The sequence below is a fragment of the Carcharodon carcharias genome, chromosome 11, assembly GCF_017639515.1.
Source record: "Carcharodon carcharias isolate sCarCar2 chromosome 11, sCarCar2.pri, whole genome shotgun sequence".
Classification (NCBI taxonomy): domain Eukaryota; kingdom Metazoa; phylum Chordata; class Chondrichthyes; order Lamniformes; family Lamnidae; genus Carcharodon; species Carcharodon carcharias.
Genome location: NC_054477.1, coordinates 64,257,820 through 64,275,612, shown reverse-complemented (window position 1 = coordinate 64,275,612; position 17,793 = coordinate 64,257,820).

Genomic DNA, 17,793 nt, shown 5'->3' with positions numbered 1-17,793 from the left:
TAGGGTCCCCCTTGTCCTCACTTATCACCCCACCAGCCTCCGCATTCAAAGGATCATCCTCCCCCATTTCCGCCAACTCCAGCATGATGCCACCACCAAACACATCTTCCCTTCACCCCCCCTATCGGCATTCCATAGGGATTGTTCCCTCCGGGACACCCTGGTCCACTCCTCCATCACCCCCTACTCCTCAACCCCCTCCAATGGCACCACCCCATGCCCACGCAAAAGATGCAACACCTGCCCCTTCACTTCCTCTCTCCTCACCGTCCAAGGACCCAAACACTCCTTTCAAGTGAAGCAGCATTTCACTTGCATTTCCCCCAACTTAGTCTACTGCATTCGTTGCTCCCAGTGTGGTCTCCTCTACATTGGAGAGACCAAACATAAATTGGACGACCGCTTTGCAGAACACCTGCGGTCTGTTCGCAAGAATGACCCAAACCTCCCTGTCGCTTGCCATTTTAACACTCCACCCTGCTCTCTTGCCCACATGTCTATCCTTGGCTTGCTGCATTGTTCCAGTGAAGCCCAACGCAAACTGGAGGAACAACACCTCATCTTCAGACTAGGCATTTTACAGCCTTCCGGACTGAATATTGAATTCAACAACTTTAGGTCTTGAGCTCCCTCCTCCATCCCCAACCCCTTTCTGTTTCCCCCTTCCTTTTGTTTTTTCCAATAAATTATATAGATTTTTCTTTTCCAACTTATTTCCATTATTTTTAAATATTTTTAAATCTTTTATGTTCCCCCCACCCCCACTAGAGCTATACCTTGAGTGCCCTACCATCCATTCTTAATTAGCACATTCGTTTAGATAATATCACCAACTTTAACACCTATGTGTTCTTTTGTTCTGTTGTTTCTGACATCTTTTGATGATCTGCTTCTATCACTGCTTGTTTGTCCCTACAACCACACCCCCCCCTCCACTTCTCTCTCTCTCCCCCCACCCAAACCACCCCCACCCCCCCACACACCTTAAACCACCTTATATTTCACCCCTTTCTTGGACTCACTCAAGTTCTGTCGAAGGGTCATGAGGACTCGAAACGTCAACTCTTTTCTTCTCCGCCAATGCTGCCAGACCTGCTGAGTTTTTCCATGTAATTCTGTTTTTGTTTTGGATTTCCAGCATCCGCAGATTTTTTGTTTTTAACCTAATCATAGCCTGACGGCTCCGAATGCACCAAATTCCAGGTCCTTTACCATGTGAGTGGATCTCATGAAGAGACATTTTTAGCCTAAACCTTCGGTGATCATGAAAAGATTCAAGTTCAACTCTCGAGTAAAGGACCCCATTGAGTCGATCACAATGCATGTCGTGAAGTTTAAACAGTTAACGGAGCACTGTGACTTTGGTGATACTTTAAATAACATGTTGCGAGACCATTTGGTTTGCGGCGTAAATGACGACACCATTCAGCGCGTTTGCTTACAGAAGTTGATATAGACCTGAAGCACGCCATGGAGATAGCGCTAGCAATGGGAAGTTGCTGAGAGGGACTCACAAGCTTTGCAGAGTATGCAACTTGGTGCTGTTCTGCAGTTAGGGTGGGAACCTGCCACCAGGCATGGTGTGATGACCAAGGAGGCTACTGCGGATACAGTCCCTACCGCTAGAAAAACAAAAAGAAATACTGGAAGCTGCTCACCAATTATCCAGAAGTTAAAGTGTTACCGATGTAGGGCTAAATACGTACCAGAAACCTGCAGATTTAAAGAGGCAGAATGCCACTGCTCTCACATGAAAGGGCATATTGTAAAACAATTCTGGACTCGATCAAGATAGCCATTCAGACAGCAGGTCAAGTTAAATGAAGTGCACAATATAGATGAACCAGGAGCCGATCAGACTGATATTTATTCCCTACACAATCTAAAGGCCAGGAAAACTGAACCAATCGCTATTACTCTTCAAGTAAATAGAAAGCTTCTGGCCATGGACATTGACACAGGACATCGACCACAGTGGTGGGAGAACACATCTTTAAATACCTCAGCAAAGGTTCCCAGCCATTGAGTTTAGAGCAAACCATGGCTCAGCTGAAAATGTAGACTGGAGAGGCAAAACAGATGAAAGGCACTGCCTCTGTACTTGTATCCTACAGGCAACAGAAAGCCCAGCTTCCAGTAATTGTTGTAACAGGTGACAGGCCTAGCCTTCTGGGCCATGACTGGTTGAAAGAAATTATACTAAACCGGTCAGAAATTTTTCAAGTCTGAACAGGAGGAGTTCCTGAGTTGTTAAAAAAGTATGACAGAGCATTCCGAGATGAGTTGGGGAAAGTCAAAAGTCTAAATCTAAAATATACGCAGGCCCTGAAGCAACACCTTGGTTTTTTAAGGCAAGACCTGTGCCTTAAGCTCTAAAAGAAAAGGTACATGTGGAATTATGCCGTTTGAAGGAGTTAGGAATAATCCAACCAGTCCAATTTTCAGAATGGGCAGCACCCATAGTCCCTGTGATGAAACCAGATTAAACTATTCTCATCTGCGGAGATTAATTGTGAATAAGGCTGCAAAATTAGGTAAATATCCAATCCCAAGGATTGAAGATCTGTATACTAAACATGCAGGAGCAAGACCCTACACTAAACCGGACATGAGCCATGCATTCCAATAGCTAGAGCTGGACAACACATCAAGAGGTTATGTCATCATAAGCAGGCACAAGGGCCTATACCAATATAAATGCCTACCCTTCAGTAGGTCATCTGCATGTGCAATTTTCCAAAGAACCATGGGAAGCCTACTACAAGGATTTACCTGAGTTATAGTGTACCTGGATGATGTCTTGATCACAGGATCCACAGAAGCAGTACATTTGGCTAACCTAGAAACCTAGAAGAGGTTCTGAAGAGATTTCTGGAGGCTGGCATTCATTTGAATAAAGAGAAGTGCACATTTCAAGCAACTGAAGTCACCTATTTGGATCATCGAGTGGATGTCCAAGAATTGCATCCATTAGAGAACAAAGTCAGGGCAATGCAGGAAGCGCCATGTCCAACCAACATCTTTTTTTGGGCATGCTAAATTATTATGCTCGATTCTTGTCTAATCAACTAATGTTAGCCCCTTAACACTTCTTATTGAAGAAGAACCACAGATGGTCCTGGAAGGTGCAGCAAGAGGAAACCTTCATAAAAGTCAAGAAGCTTTTACACTCATCGTGTCTGCTAGTGCACTATGACCCATCCAAGGAATTGATACTCACCCTGATGCATCTGTGATAATAATGCTGTTACGTTGCTGTAGGGTCTCGACTCGCCATCCACTGGATCCTACACCCTCCCAACTGATTCAAACAGTTGCAAAGGGCAACACCCAGCCTCAGAACTTGGAACAAGGACCAGGTTCATGTTGACGGAGGAATGAGGATTGGAATCCAATTGCCCTTTTCTTTCTTTTCATATTTTGTTGTTTTCTATTCTAAGCTAAGGAACTTGTGAAATGTACAAGTCTCAAATGTCTTCATGGCTGTCTCCAGACTCTCACAAAAACAAATAATTCTCCATTGATTCTGTAGCTGGTTGCTGAGTCTGAGATTACATAAGGTGACTGGAGACTGAGGAAATCTCAACTGCTGTTGTGTTGACCTCCAAATTATTCTTAGGATACACTGTTCCAGCAATTATTTGCAATCCACAAGAAAAATACCTCCCAGACAGTCCAGATGAGCCTTTCACAGTCATTTGTCATCATAGATTGTACTAGCGGTGATTTGCAATACAAAAGGATATCTTCCAGACTGACTCAGCTTTTTGGTCAATTGTCACCAGGCATTATAGGACAACTGACCATGAAAGGCTGAAAAGTATCTTTCTTGCAATCTGAACCAAAGGGTAATTTATTTTCTTCATGCATAGCATTTCTAAATGTGCTAATATTTTCATGTAAGGAATCTGTGAGCAACATTGGTCAAGATTTCCTCTGCACATTCCGATGACATGATATATCTATTCTTTGTGATTTTGTTACCCAAATGCACATTGGAACCTCTGATAAAGCCAAACTGTTGCATATTTCCATGATACCATGTCCATAGGTATGGGGAGAGATGAATATGAATTGTGGATTACAAATAGCTGCTGGAGCAGTATATTCTCAACATCTCCGAGTAATTAATATGCTGATTCAGATTTCATGTGAACAAGAGTCTTCCCATTAATGAAGAAGGAAAGGTCAAAGATAAAGTCAGCCCATGGCACTCGTACACACTTTTCTAATGTCCAACTGATCAGTGGTATCAATCAGCAGAAACCTCAGAGAAGTTCAACTTATTGTTTCCCTGGCCAGCAAATAACACTTAAGCTGAGGGAAACCAAAATAAAGTGAGAGGAAAAATTAGGGTCAATTAAATTAATTTAATAAAAGCCAGAGACAGAAAAGGTAATTTATTTTCTTCATCCATAGCATTTCTAAATGTACTAACATTTTCATGTAAGGAATCTGTGAGCGACATTGGTCAAGATTTCCACTGCACATTCCAATGACATGACCTATTCTTCATGATTTTGTTACCCTAATGCACATTGGAACCTCTGATAAAACCAAACTGTTGCACCTTTCCATGGCACCATGTCCATAGGGATGGGAGTGATGAATATGAATTGAATTGTTATGGATGTCAAGCCCTCTCTGGGAGCCACACACCCCTGTAGATTTGTAGAGAGAGCCAATAAGCATATATTTATATATATATCTTTGTTCATTTCTGAGTCAGACGGTTATAGGTTCAAGCTCTACTCCAGAGATATGAGCACATAATCTATGCTGACACTCCAGTGTGAATGAAGAAGCACTGCAGGGACAAGAAGCTGTTTAGATGAGACATTAAGTTGAGATCATGCCCGGCTGCCCTCTTAAGTAGACATAAGGGATCCCATTGCACTATTCAAAAGAACAGGTGCTTTTTCCCTGAGTGCAACTCAGTGTTCATGTTGAGTTTGTACCTTTCCAAGAAAGGCATAGGACACAGATTGTAGGTGGCTTCAAAGACAATTTACTAAGAACCAAAAACAAAATGCACAACCAGCCTATGCTGGCTGGAGAATGCACACCTTCATTCAGATACTGAGGATAAATATTGTCAGTGCTATATTTTTCCTCACACATAAAGATCATTATTATTTACTTCTTAACAGACACCTTTACCCAGGATAAAAAATATTTATATTACTTTTTAATTTTATTTCCTCTTCAAGTTTCAATAAAAATAAGAAATAGCAAGATACGTAAATGAAAATGTTCACTCAGCAAGGAGCTACAAAAAGCATTCCCATTTTTGAGTAAGGTAGGGAAGAATGAAAGCAATGCGTACTGCAAGCAATACAAATCAATATTCTCAGTTAGTCATGGTGGAGAGACAGATATAAACAATCAAATTTAAACTAAAAAATACAAATCGTGGGTCAGATCTGGAAGCAGCAAAACTGAAACATTTCTATGGGAAGACAGTTACTGGTGTTATAAAAGTCAAAATTACCTTAACGTTGAGAGCAGAGGTTGGGATTAGCACCTCCTGATAAACCTCGGACTTTCTGCGCATGCGCTGACAAGGGGCAGAATTTTATGTTCCACAGGCGGGCGCAAGCCCAACCTGATCGGGCAGAAAATAGCTCATGATGATGTCGGGTGAGTGTCCTGACTTCATCGCGCACTCACGTCATATTTCGCTCAGCGGTCACAAGCGGGTGCCGGAGCTACGCCCACCATTAATTAAGAGGCCATTTAAGGCAATTAACAGTCCAATTGACGGTGATTTTTCATTCGCTGTACGTTTTCATGCTCATCACACAAGTAAAATGGGTAGGCAGCAAGCCGACATTTTCAAAAACCTCATCCAAGGGTCCGCGGTGTTGCCAGCGTGAATAGTGAGGAGTTTTGGAGGCAGTTTGCTGCTAGTTGCTTACTGGTGCTGGCAGATTCACCTCTGTTCCAGGCTTCAATATTAGCATTTCCAAGCTTCATTTCAGGACTCGTGGCTGTCTGTAAGACAACCAAAGGATTCAGACCACGTGGACCCTTCCAGGCATCAGACAGCCTTCTGTAACCCTGGTAATGGGGATCGTGATCTCTGCTGGTGGCAACTCCTCTGAGGAGGAAGAGACAGGTAGAAGTGAGAGGAGTAGATGTAACATATTTGGATTTCCAAAAGGCGTTTGATAAGGTACCACACATAAGGCTATTTAATAAGATAAGAGCCCATGATGTTTGGGATAGTATATTAGCATGGATAGAGGACTGGTTAACTAATAGAAGACAGAGACTGGGGTTAAGGGGGGCATTTTCAGGATGGCAACCTGTGACTAGTGGAGTGCCACAGGGATCAGTGCTGGGGCCACAATTATTTACAATATATATTAATGACTTGGATGAGGGAAATGAATGTACTATGGCCAAGTTTGCAGATGACACAAAAATAGGTGGAAAGGCAAGTGGTGAGAATGACACAAAGAGTCTACAGACAGATATAGACAGGTTAAATGAGTGGGCAAAAATGTGGCAGGTGGAATATAATGTCGGAAAATGCAAAGTTATGCACTTTGGCAGGAAGAATAGAGGAGCTATTATTTAAATCGAGAAAGACTGCAGAAAGCTATGACACAGAGGGATTTGGGGGTCCTTGTGCACGAATTCCAAAAAGCTAGCATAGAAGTTCAGCAAGTAAATAGGGAGGCAAATGGAATGTTGGCTTATATTTCAAAGGGAATGGAATATAAAAATAGGGAAGTCTTGCTAAAACTATTCAAGGCACTAGTTAGCTCACACCTAGAATACTGTGAACAATTTTAGTCCCCTTATCTAAGAAAAGATATACTGGCATTGGAGGCAGTTCAGAGAATGTTCACTAGGTTGGTCCTGGGGATAGAGGGATTTTCTTATGAGCAGAGGTTGAGTTGGTTGGGCCTGTATTCATTGGAGTTTAGAAGAATGAGAGGTGACCTTATTGAAACGTTTAAGATTCTTAGGGGGCTTGACAGGGTAGATGCTCAGAGGTTGCTTTCCCTTGTGGGTGAGTCTTGGACCAAAGGGCATCATCTCAGAGTAAGGGGTCACCCATTTAAGACAGAGATGAGGAGGAATTTCTTCTCTTAGAGGATAGTCAATCTGTGGAATTCTTTACCGCAGAGGGCTGTAGAGGCTGGGTCGTTAAGTATATTCAAGGCTGAGATCGACAGATTTTTAATCAATAAGAGAATCAAGGGCTATAGGGCAAAAGCAAGAAAATTGAGGATGATCAGGTCAGCCATGATCTCATTGAATGGTGGAGCAGACTCAATGGGTTTAATAGCCTGCTTCTGCTCTTATGTCTTATGGTCTTATAGGCAGCTTCCGGGGGATAGACCTGTGGGTGGGAGAGGCACAGACACAAGGGGTGCAAGGCTAGCAGGATGTCCAAGGCAGAAGGCACTGCAGAAGATGCCACTATCCTGCTGCCAGGGTTTACAGGCAGCGATGCAGCTACCTCAGTATGTCTGAGGTCCAATGCTGAAGACGGCTCTGACTCTCAAGGAAGGCTGTGACTTCCATTTGTCAGATGATTGGGCCTGAGATCAGCTCCGACTGTCTGGGTGGACACCCCATGCCAGTGGCCCTGAAGGTCACAGTGGTCCTCAACTTCTATGCCTCCAGCTCTTTCCAGCAGTCAGTGGGGTGTCTGTGTGGAGTCTCCAAACAGCTGGCCACAGTTGTGTCAAGCTGGTGACAGGAGCTCTGTTCAGGTGGGTACTGACCTTTATTCTTTACTGTAAGGGCAAGGCAAGCCAGGCTGAGCAAGCCCAAGGCTTTTTCAGCGATTGCTGGTTTCCCCCGCATCCAGGGTGCCATCGACTGCACACATGTAGCCATCAAGGCACCAGCAGGTCAGTCTTCGTCAATAGGGCTTCCACTCCATTAATGTCCAGATAGTGTGTGATCAAAGGATGCATATTCTGCAAGTCTGTGCAAGGTACCCTGGCAGCTCCCATGACGCTTATATCCTGAGACACTCCCAGGTGCCAAGGCTCTTCAGTGCTCTGGCCCAGCTGGATGGATGGCTGTTGGGTGACAAGGGCTATCCTTTGAAGAGGTGGCTCAGTACTCCTCTCCGCCACCAAGAACAGAGGCAGAGAAGCGTTACAATATGGGTCATGCCTCCACAAGGACTGTGGTAGAGAGGACAAAAGGTCTTCTCAAGATGCACTTCCGATGCCTGGACCATTTAGGGTATGCACTACAATAGCCCCCAGAGCTGGTGTCACTGATAGTGGTTGCATGCTGCGCTCTCCGCAATCTGGCACTGACAAGGGGGGACCCACTGGAGGAAGAGGATCTTGAGGCAGCTGCACAGGCCACAGAGGATGAATCCAGTAGTGAGTCAGAAGAGGAGCATGGTGAGGAGAATGCTGAGGGTGTGGAGGCAGACCTTGGTAACTTCCAGGGAGGTAGGGACTCCTTGGCCCAGCACTCCTTCAGCTAGCTTACCAAAGATCAGCTTCAAACACATGCCAGGGCTGCTGCCTCCATCCCAGATGTCTGAAAGGACCCTTTCATTTGAACACAAAGAACATTCAGTGCCTCTGCAATAAACTTCAGAGTCACTTACATCTAGAATTACATACTGGCATACCCTGCACCAATAAAACAAAGAGGTGAAGCATACTCAAGCCATGATGACAAAAACAAAATTGATCTAATTTTGACTATTCCAAACTACTTACATAACCTTCTCTAGTCTTCATTCCCAGACCAGTATAAATAAAGTAAACATAAATTAACATACATTCACCTGTGGACTGCCCCTCTTGTGCTCATGATGCCTTTAACTTATGTTTCCGAGTGCTATGTCTTGGTGCCACCTCCATCACTGGCACTGGCATTGAAGACAGCCTGCTGACTCTGCTGTCCTGTTGGCCTTGATGATCTTGGCCAGTGGAGCCTGTGCTGGCCCCACCTGGGAGGGAGCGGCCAGTGCCACGGCTGGCATCTCCCCAGTCACTGCAGCCTCATCAGATGCGATGATCACTGGCAGAGGGACAGAGGAGCTGCTGCCGTCATCTAGAGTGCCCTGAGAGGAGCCCACAGAGATGACAGGCAGCTCGTGTGCCTTTGTGAGGTTGCTCTGGGCCTCCCTGCTCACCATTGTTGGCGGGCATCTAGCTGGGATACTGGGTGCCTCATCCATCTCCCACACTGACACTGGCCACCTGAGGTCAGTGCCTGTGTGAGGGCTTGCAGGTCCGAGTGCAACCCCAGAAACCCCTCATTCTGACCCAGGAGCTGTCTCTCCATGAAAGTCGCCATTCTCTCAACAGAGGAGACAGTGCGCTCGGCCATGAGGGTCAATGCAGTGCTCAGTCTCCGCATAGATTTCTCCATAACGGAGATCATGGCATGCATACCCTCATAGTTCTCCGCCAGATCCTCCCACACATCCTGCTGGACATCCAGCATCTGCCACCTAATGGACGATTCCAGAGGCTCATCATTTGTCTTTGACACAGCATTGTCCTGGTTTCCAGCAGTCCTCCGACTGCCATTGCCCTTGGCACTCTCTGCCTCCACCTGTACCTCAAGCAAGTGTGAGTGCCCTCAACAATGTGGACCGAGATACTAGTCACCGATCTAATGCCCACAGAGGTGTTGGAATCTGCGCTGGTGCCTGCTTCAGAGAGTGGGTGTGACAGAGGTGCAACTGAAGATCAGTAGTCCTCCGGTGTCATGGGTGACCTTTCAGGATCCAGAGAGTGTCACCTGTTGGTGAACCTAAAAAGGAGAACAATGACATGTCATTAGTTAAAGTCATCACACTGTCACTGTGTATGCCAGTCACCCTAGTGAGACAATGGAGATCTCCATCATGGTGCCCTCATCTTTCAATTATCAATGGGGACTCCAGGTTTGAAACTCACATCAATTAAGAGACTACACTAGAATAGTTGCACAAGCCAAAAGTCACACCTTTGTGCACTGCACTCTTACCTTCGTCTGGCACCCCGACCTTTCCACACCCGGTTGCATGGGGAGCATGCTGGCTTCCGAGCTCCAGGGCCTCCTGCTTGAACCAGCTGAGCAGCTGGAGGTTGGGTGGGCCTCCATCTGTATGTCCCTTCTCTGCCTGTTTATGGTTTGTCTTCTCCTGAAATAACAGGGGACCATTGATTAGTCCACTTTCTACCTACAACACTATTGCAGCCTGGCCAACCCCACCTGAGGACCACCACACAGGGCACATCCAAGTTGTTGTCCTTGAGCCACAAGACACTCAGTCCAAGTAGCCAAGTCTCACCCCCTTGGCCAGCTCTGGCGTGACTGACAATTGGCTCTCAGGCTCTAACACTCCTGAGATTCACAGGGGGATGGCAAGCCTTAACACTTCTGCACACTGAACCATGCCAACACAGAACTCATCCTTTCTGAGCACAGCAGGTCAGAATCGCTTCTGGCATTATACCCGTGTGCGCCACGCCACATCATGGCTGCTCACCATTGCTGCCACCTCCCCACATGCCCTCTTGCTGAGGTGCGATGGCCTCCTCCTCCCATCTCTGGGGACAAGGGTGTCCCTCCTGGCAGCCACCTCCTTCAGAAGGTCGGCAAGGCACTCATCGGAAAGACAGGGGACTGAGTGCCCACCCGACATGCCCTCCCATCTGCCGTGTCCAGCCGCACTTGTCACTATTGGGAGTGCTGAACACACATCCTTCCATGGGAACCTTCCAGGGACTGCCTGGGCCATTTTTAAGCTGGCTGCCAGGTCACCATTGGACCCAGTGGCAAACAGGCCTCCCACCCCGCTCAGCCCTTCCCGGCCAGCGTGGAGCCATGTTACACGCTGGGTGAGCCTTAATTGTCTTACCAGCATGAAATCACGGTCGGGGACAATTGCAGGGGGCGGACAAATTCCCGGCCGCTCTCGATCCTGCCCACCTGGCCCACCGGATGACCTCAAAAGCCTGTCCCAGGTGTAGGCTGCACATGTGCAGTTCTGCAGTGCAAGTTCTTTGGGAATCAGACAGGGCTAGTGCCCCTGCACAGGAAGAAAAGCAATGTGAAAACACGAGTCAGATGACTGTGAAGCAGAATGCCACAGAAGGCAAGTGTCCCAGGAAGGGGACAGGGAGAGGTCCTAAAAGAAGAGTCCTAGAGAGGGGACAGGGAAAGGAAAAGGTCCCCGCTCAATTAAGAAGGGAACCAGGCTCCTAACAGGGAAAGGAAAAAGGGGAGCAGACTTGAAGTGAAGAAGGCAGCCGATGTTTGGTGACTCTGTGCTGTGGGCTACTGGGGCAAAATTACTCGTCTGCTTGACATGGCCAAGGAGCTGAAGTTGTCTTTCTAAGCTGGTGCTTGAGAGTATACTTGGGAACCCAGGGGAACGGAATGTTAGGAGACGAGGTTGAAGCTCTTCTAGTTGGGCTGTCATCGATGCCGTCCAAGTTGGAGTGATTGTTGGAGAGAATTCCAAGGTTAGATCCTCAAAGGTGAAGTCTGGAATCCCTAATGAGAGAGACTGAATATCAGTGAGATCGGTTGACTCACAGCATTACTGATGTTTGGGTGGATTGTTAGGAAATCCATGGACTCTGTCTTGGTCTCATCTGTCACTTATTGTGTAGTATGGTGTATTCAACCATAATGGGCTTGTTAATTTACATGTTCCTCATACTTACCCTGAATGTTAGAGTATAAGATGGATATTGTAAATTGTTTTATCTTTCTGACCTTGTATAGTAAAGCCTATTTTTGTTTGTTCAAAACCCATGGAATCGTGTGGCTTTATTCACTGAGCACATGTAGAACCATGGAAAGGTTCCGGTGCAGAAAGAGGCCAATTAGCTCATCATGCCGGCAATGGTCAAAAAGAGATAAAACAAACTAGCCATTCATTTTAATCCCACTTTCCAGAACCTGGTCCGTAGCCTTGCAGGTTACAGCACTTCAGGTGCAGATCCAAGTACCTTTTTAAATGAGTTGAGCCTTTCAGCCTTAGGAACCAACCTAGGAAGTGAATTCCGGATGCCCAGCACCCTCTGGGCGCAAAGGTTTTTCCTCATGTCCCCTCTAATCCTTCTTCTAATTACCTTAAATCTATTCCTCCTGGTAATTGACCTCTCAGCTAGGGGAAACAAGTCTTTCCTGTCTACTCTATCTAGGCCCCTCATAATTTTGTACACCTCAATTAGGTCACCCCTTAGCCTCCCTGATCTAAGGAAAAGAACCCTTGCATGTCCAATCTCTCCTCCTAGCTGCAATTTTTAAGCTCTGGCAATATTCTTGTAAGTCTCCTCTGTACTCTCTCCAGAACAATTATGTCCTTCCTGTAACGTGGTGACCAGAATTGTACTGTCAGGAAGAGAAATTAATGTATATAATGTTATTGCAAATTATTTTTTTAAATAAAGGTTTAGTGTGTGTGTGTGTGCTAATTTAGTTAAAGCCAGCTAGTCTGGGTGCTTTGATGTATAGTAGTTGAGAAGTAAACAGTAAGGTAAAGGGTGCATTTGCATTTTGTTGAATAGACAATTCAAAGACTCGAGGTGAAATCTTGCACTTAGCTAGGAGAACCAAGCAATATGTTTAAATTATTAATAAAATTGATACTATGGAAGGGGTTCTATTGTTAGAAGAGGTGGCGTTCAAATGACCTGGTGATATAATGAGAATTTGTATTCAAAGGGGAGGCTAGGTATATACAGAAGGGAGTTTGTGTGTGCAGGGCAGACACATGTAAGGTCTAAGCCTGTAAACCTACAACTGTCTGTAAAGGAACAAATTGAAAGGAACCTCATTTTGAATTCGTAAGGTGAAAATGCTTTGTCCGATGTCTGTTTAAATCTATTGTTTTTTGTTGCTTTAGTGGAGGTGAATTTGGGAATTTTAAAAAAGTTATGATAGTAGTAATTTATAGCCATGTGTTTGTGTTTAATTTGTTGTATATTAATGAATGTTTCATTTACTTTAATATAAAAACATCCCAAGAACTGGTGGTCTTATTCCTGAATTTAGAGCTGCATATCAAAACATACCAATTGAAAATATAGGTTATGACAGCTGTTTAAAATTTCCCTCTGGGATTTTAAATAAATCAGCTATTACAAACTGCTGTGTAATAACATGTACGCAAAATTCCAGCTTTAGCCTAACCAGTGTTTTATACAGTTCCATCATTACATCCCTGCTTTTGTATTCACTACCTGGCCCAATAAAGGAAAGCGTTATGTATGCTTTCTTGACCACCTTGTCCACCTGTCCTGCATGTGGACATGCACTCCAATGTCTCTCACTTCTTCAACCCCTCTCAATAACTTTTCATTTATTGAGTATTCCTTTGGTTTGTTTGCCCTCCCCAAATGCATTACCTCTTCCGGATTGAATTCCATTTGCCACTCCTCGCCCACTCAACCAAACTATTGATATCATTCTGGAGTCGATAGCTATCCTCTCCACTATCAACTGCAAGCTGTCTTGAATCTCAAACTTTGTTTATTTTAAACAAAACATTATTGGTCCCGAATTGGATCTTATGAAAATCTTGAGGGCCTGGTTCTAGGATCATAACACTGGACAGGCTGAATTTAATAGGGCTGGAATAGGCAGCACGTTTGCATTCCAACTTACAAAGCACAATCACAGCTTTCAGTCAACAGATTACATCGACTTTGATTCAAAAATTGTATGATGACAAGTTCTACAAAGACCAATGCATTAGTGCATCGAGCAATGGATGACCTGAAAAGTGACATGAGCAACATCAATTATATATCTGTTTCGATTGATAGTTCCAATAAAAAAGCTGTGAAGTTGATATTCATTGTTGCCCATTATTTCAAGGACTGTGAGGGAGTGAAATTGAAAATTTTAGAGTTCAGCTCTGTACCTAGCAAAACCTCTGCTATGCTTTTTGAAGAACTGCACCAGGCCCTGGAGAAGTACAATCTTCAGGAAAAAGTGATTGGGTTTTGTGCTAACAACACAAACACAAACTTTCAGGAAAAGGTCAGAGTAGAAAAAACATTTTCTGCAGGCTTAACAAAGCAATCCTTAATTTGAGTGGGGTGTGCAGCACACATTGTCCACAACTCCATACAAACTGTTGCTGACAGCTCCTCCTTGTCATTGAGTCATTCATTGCAAAGATTTACAAATACTTCCAAATCTACACCAGTCGAACAGGACAATTGAAAGAATGTGCTAACTTTGTTGCCTTGGACTATCCGCAGTTTCTGAGCACTACCAATGCTCATTGGCTGTCGCTCTGATGCCTGCAGTTGATAGGGTATTGAAGTTGCTCCCAACTCTGAAATCCTACTTTTACTCATAAGAGAAACCCCCAATGGCAATTGTTGCATTTTATGGGAACAATGTTGGTGAAACCTGGCTCTGGTTTTTGCACAGTCTCTCTTCAATAGTACCACTAAAGCAATGAGGAAACAAAATGCAAATTCAAATGACATTGCACTGAAAGTGGCAAACCTAGAAAGAAACACTGATCGAAAGAAGAGTGTCCTGCAGTCAGTTCTTGTTGAAAATAACAAGAGTGACATTATGAGACAGAGCAAGAGAGCAGCGGAGAGATCAGAACCAGCGTGAGTGCGGAGAAGCTTCAAAAAGTGACGTCAGCACAAAGGGGAGAGCTGATCGATGAGTAGCGGGTAAGTGTATTTCTCCAGTTTAAAAAAGATTAAGCTAAGGAAAGGTAAGAGTTCTAGTTTTTATTTAAAGTATGTAAATAATTTAATTTTTTTTACTATATTTAACTGAAAGGAAGGGTTTTTTTTAACTAGAGGCATGGCAGAGCAGCTCAATCCTGTGTTATGTACCACCTGCAACATGTGGGAAGTCCTAGATGCTCCTTGCGCTTTAACCAACCACGTGTGCAGGAGGTGCCACCAGCTGTAGCTACTTGAGCTTCAAGTTTCGGAGCTTGAGCGGCAGCTGGAGGCTCTGAGGTGCATACAAGAGGCTGAGAGTTTCATAGATAACACATGTTTAGACATGATCACCCCACAGCTAACGGAAGTGCAGACAGAAAGGGAATGGGTGACCATGTGTCAGAAGAAAGGTGTCAGGCAGGTAGTCAGGAAATCCCCAGGGTGCATCTCGCTCAAGAACTGTTTCTCTGTGTTGGAAAGCGATGACAGTGACGGTTCCTCTGGGGGGTGCAGCCACGTTCATGGCACTGTGAGTGGCTCAGTCTTTGAGGAAAAAGAGGGGAAAAGCAATAGTGGTAGGAGACTTGATAGTAAGGGGAACAGACAGGAATTTCTGCGGCCATATATGTGACTCCAGGATCGTGTGTTGCCTCCCTGGTGCCAGGGTCAAGTATGTCACTGAACGGCTGCAGTGCATTCTGAAGGGGGAGGGCAAACAGATAGAAATTGTGGTACATATTGGTACCAACAATGTAGGAAGAAAGAGGGATGAGGTCCTGCAAGCAGAATTTAGGGAGCTAGGAAGCAGATTAAAAAAACAAAGGTAGTAATTTCTGGATTACTTCCAGTGCCACGCACTAATGAGTATAGAAATAGGAGGTTAGTCCAGATGAATGCATGGCTGGAGAGATGATGCCGGAGGGAGGGCTTTAGATTTCTGGGACATTGGGACCATTTCTGGGGGTGTTGAGACCTGTACAAGGCAGACGGGTTGCACCTGAACCAGAATGGGACCAACATCCTTGCGGGGAGGTTTGCTAGTGCTGTTGGGGAGGGTTTAAACTAACTTGTCAGGGGGATGGGAACCTGTGAGGAGGTTCAGCAGGAGGAGATGCACAGCTAAAATTAGAACAGAGAGCAAGTGAATCTGGAAGGCATAGAAATGATAGGCCAATTAAGGCACAAGGGAGTTTGGCAAGGTTGGATGGTATTTATTTTAATGCAAGGAGTCTGACGAATAAGGAAGATGAGTTGAAGGCACAAATTAACACCTGGAAATATGATGTCATTGCTGTCACAGAGACATGGTTGAGAGAGGGACAGGATTGGCAGCTCAATATTCCAGGATGTAGGGTCTTCAGGCGAGACAGGGAAGGAGGGAAAGAGGAGGCAATATCGCAATATTAATCAAGGAATCAATTACAGTAGTAATGAGGGATGACAACTTACATGGCTCCACAAATGAAGCCATATGGGTAGAGCTGAAAAACAAAAAGGAGCAATCACATTGCTGGGAGTGTACTATAGGCCCCCAAACAGTCAGAGAGAAATAGAAGGGCAGATATGTAGGCAAATTTCAGAGAAGTGTAAAAATAATAGGGTAGTAATAGTGGGGGATTTCAACTTCCCCAACATTAACTGGGTTAGTCATAATACAATAGGCTTAGAGGGAGCGGAATTCTTAAAATGCATCCAGGAGAGCTTTTTAAGCCAGTACATAGAAGGTCCTATAAGAGTGGGGGCAGTCATGGACTTAGTTTTAGGGAGTGAAGCCAGGCAAGTGGTAGAGGTATGAGAGGTGGAGCATTTTGCAGATAGTGATCATACTCCATTAGATTCAAGGTTGTTATGGAAAAGCACAAGGATTGATCAGAAATCAGAGTTCTAAACTGGGGGAAGGCCAATTTTAATAAGATCAGATATGATTTGGCTAGAGTGGACTGGGAGCAGCTTTTAGATAAATCTGCATCAGAGCAGTGGGACTCATTCAAGGAGGAAATAGGGAGAGTACAGGGCCAACATACTCCAGCAAAGATAAAGAGTGGGACCAACAAATCCAGGGAACCCTGGATGTTGAGTGATGTACAGGATTGGATAAAAAGAAAAAGGGAGGCTTATGGCAAATGCCAAGGGCTCAAAACAGTGGAAGCCCTGGAGAAGTATAGAGTGTGTAGTGGGGAACTTAAAAAGGAAATTAGGAGAACAAAAAGTGGGCATGAGAAAACATTGGCAGGTAAAATAAAGAAAACTCCAGAGCTATTTTGCAAGTACATTAAGAATTAGAAGGTAACTAGGGAAAGAGTACAGCCCATTGGTAATTTGTGTGTGGAGCCAGAAGATATAGGTAGCGTTCTAAATGAATACTTTGCGTTGGTGTTCACGAGTGGGAGGGACAACATAGGTATGGAAATCAGGCAGAAGGACTGTGATATAATTAAAGAAATTAGCATAGAAAGGGAGGAGGTTCTAAGTGGCCTGGCAGGCTTAAAAGTAGATAAATCTCCAGGCCCGGATGAAGTATATCCCAGGCTGTTGAATGAGGCAAGGGAGGAGATGGCAGGGGCACTGGCAATAAGTTTCAATACCTCTCTGGCCACAGGAGAGGTGCCAGAGGACTAGAGGACAGCCAATGTGGTACTGTTATTCAAGAAGGGAGGAAGGGATAAACCAGGGAACTAAAGGCCAGCCAGTCTAACCCCAGTGGTGGGGAAACTATCGGAAGCAATTCTGAGGGACAGAATTAATCTACACTTGGAGAGGCAGGGATTAATCAAGGACAGTCAGCATGGTTTTGTTAAGGGGAGGTCATGTCTGACAAATTTGATTGAATTTTTCAAAGAGGTGACCAGGTGTGTAGATGAGGGCAATGCATTTGATATAGTCTATTTGGACTTCAGCAAAGCTCTTGATAACGACCCACATGGGAGACTGATAACGAAGGTAAGAGCCCATGAGATCCAAGGCAATTTGGCAATTTGAATCCAGAATTGGCTGAGGGGCAGGAAGCAGAGGGTGATGGTCGAGGAGTGTTTATGTGACTGGATGTCTGTGTCCAGTGGGGTCCACAGGGATCGGTGTTGGATCCCTGTTGTTTGTGGTATATATAAACGATTTAGACTTGAACGTAGGAGGGTTGATCAGTAAGTTCGTGAAT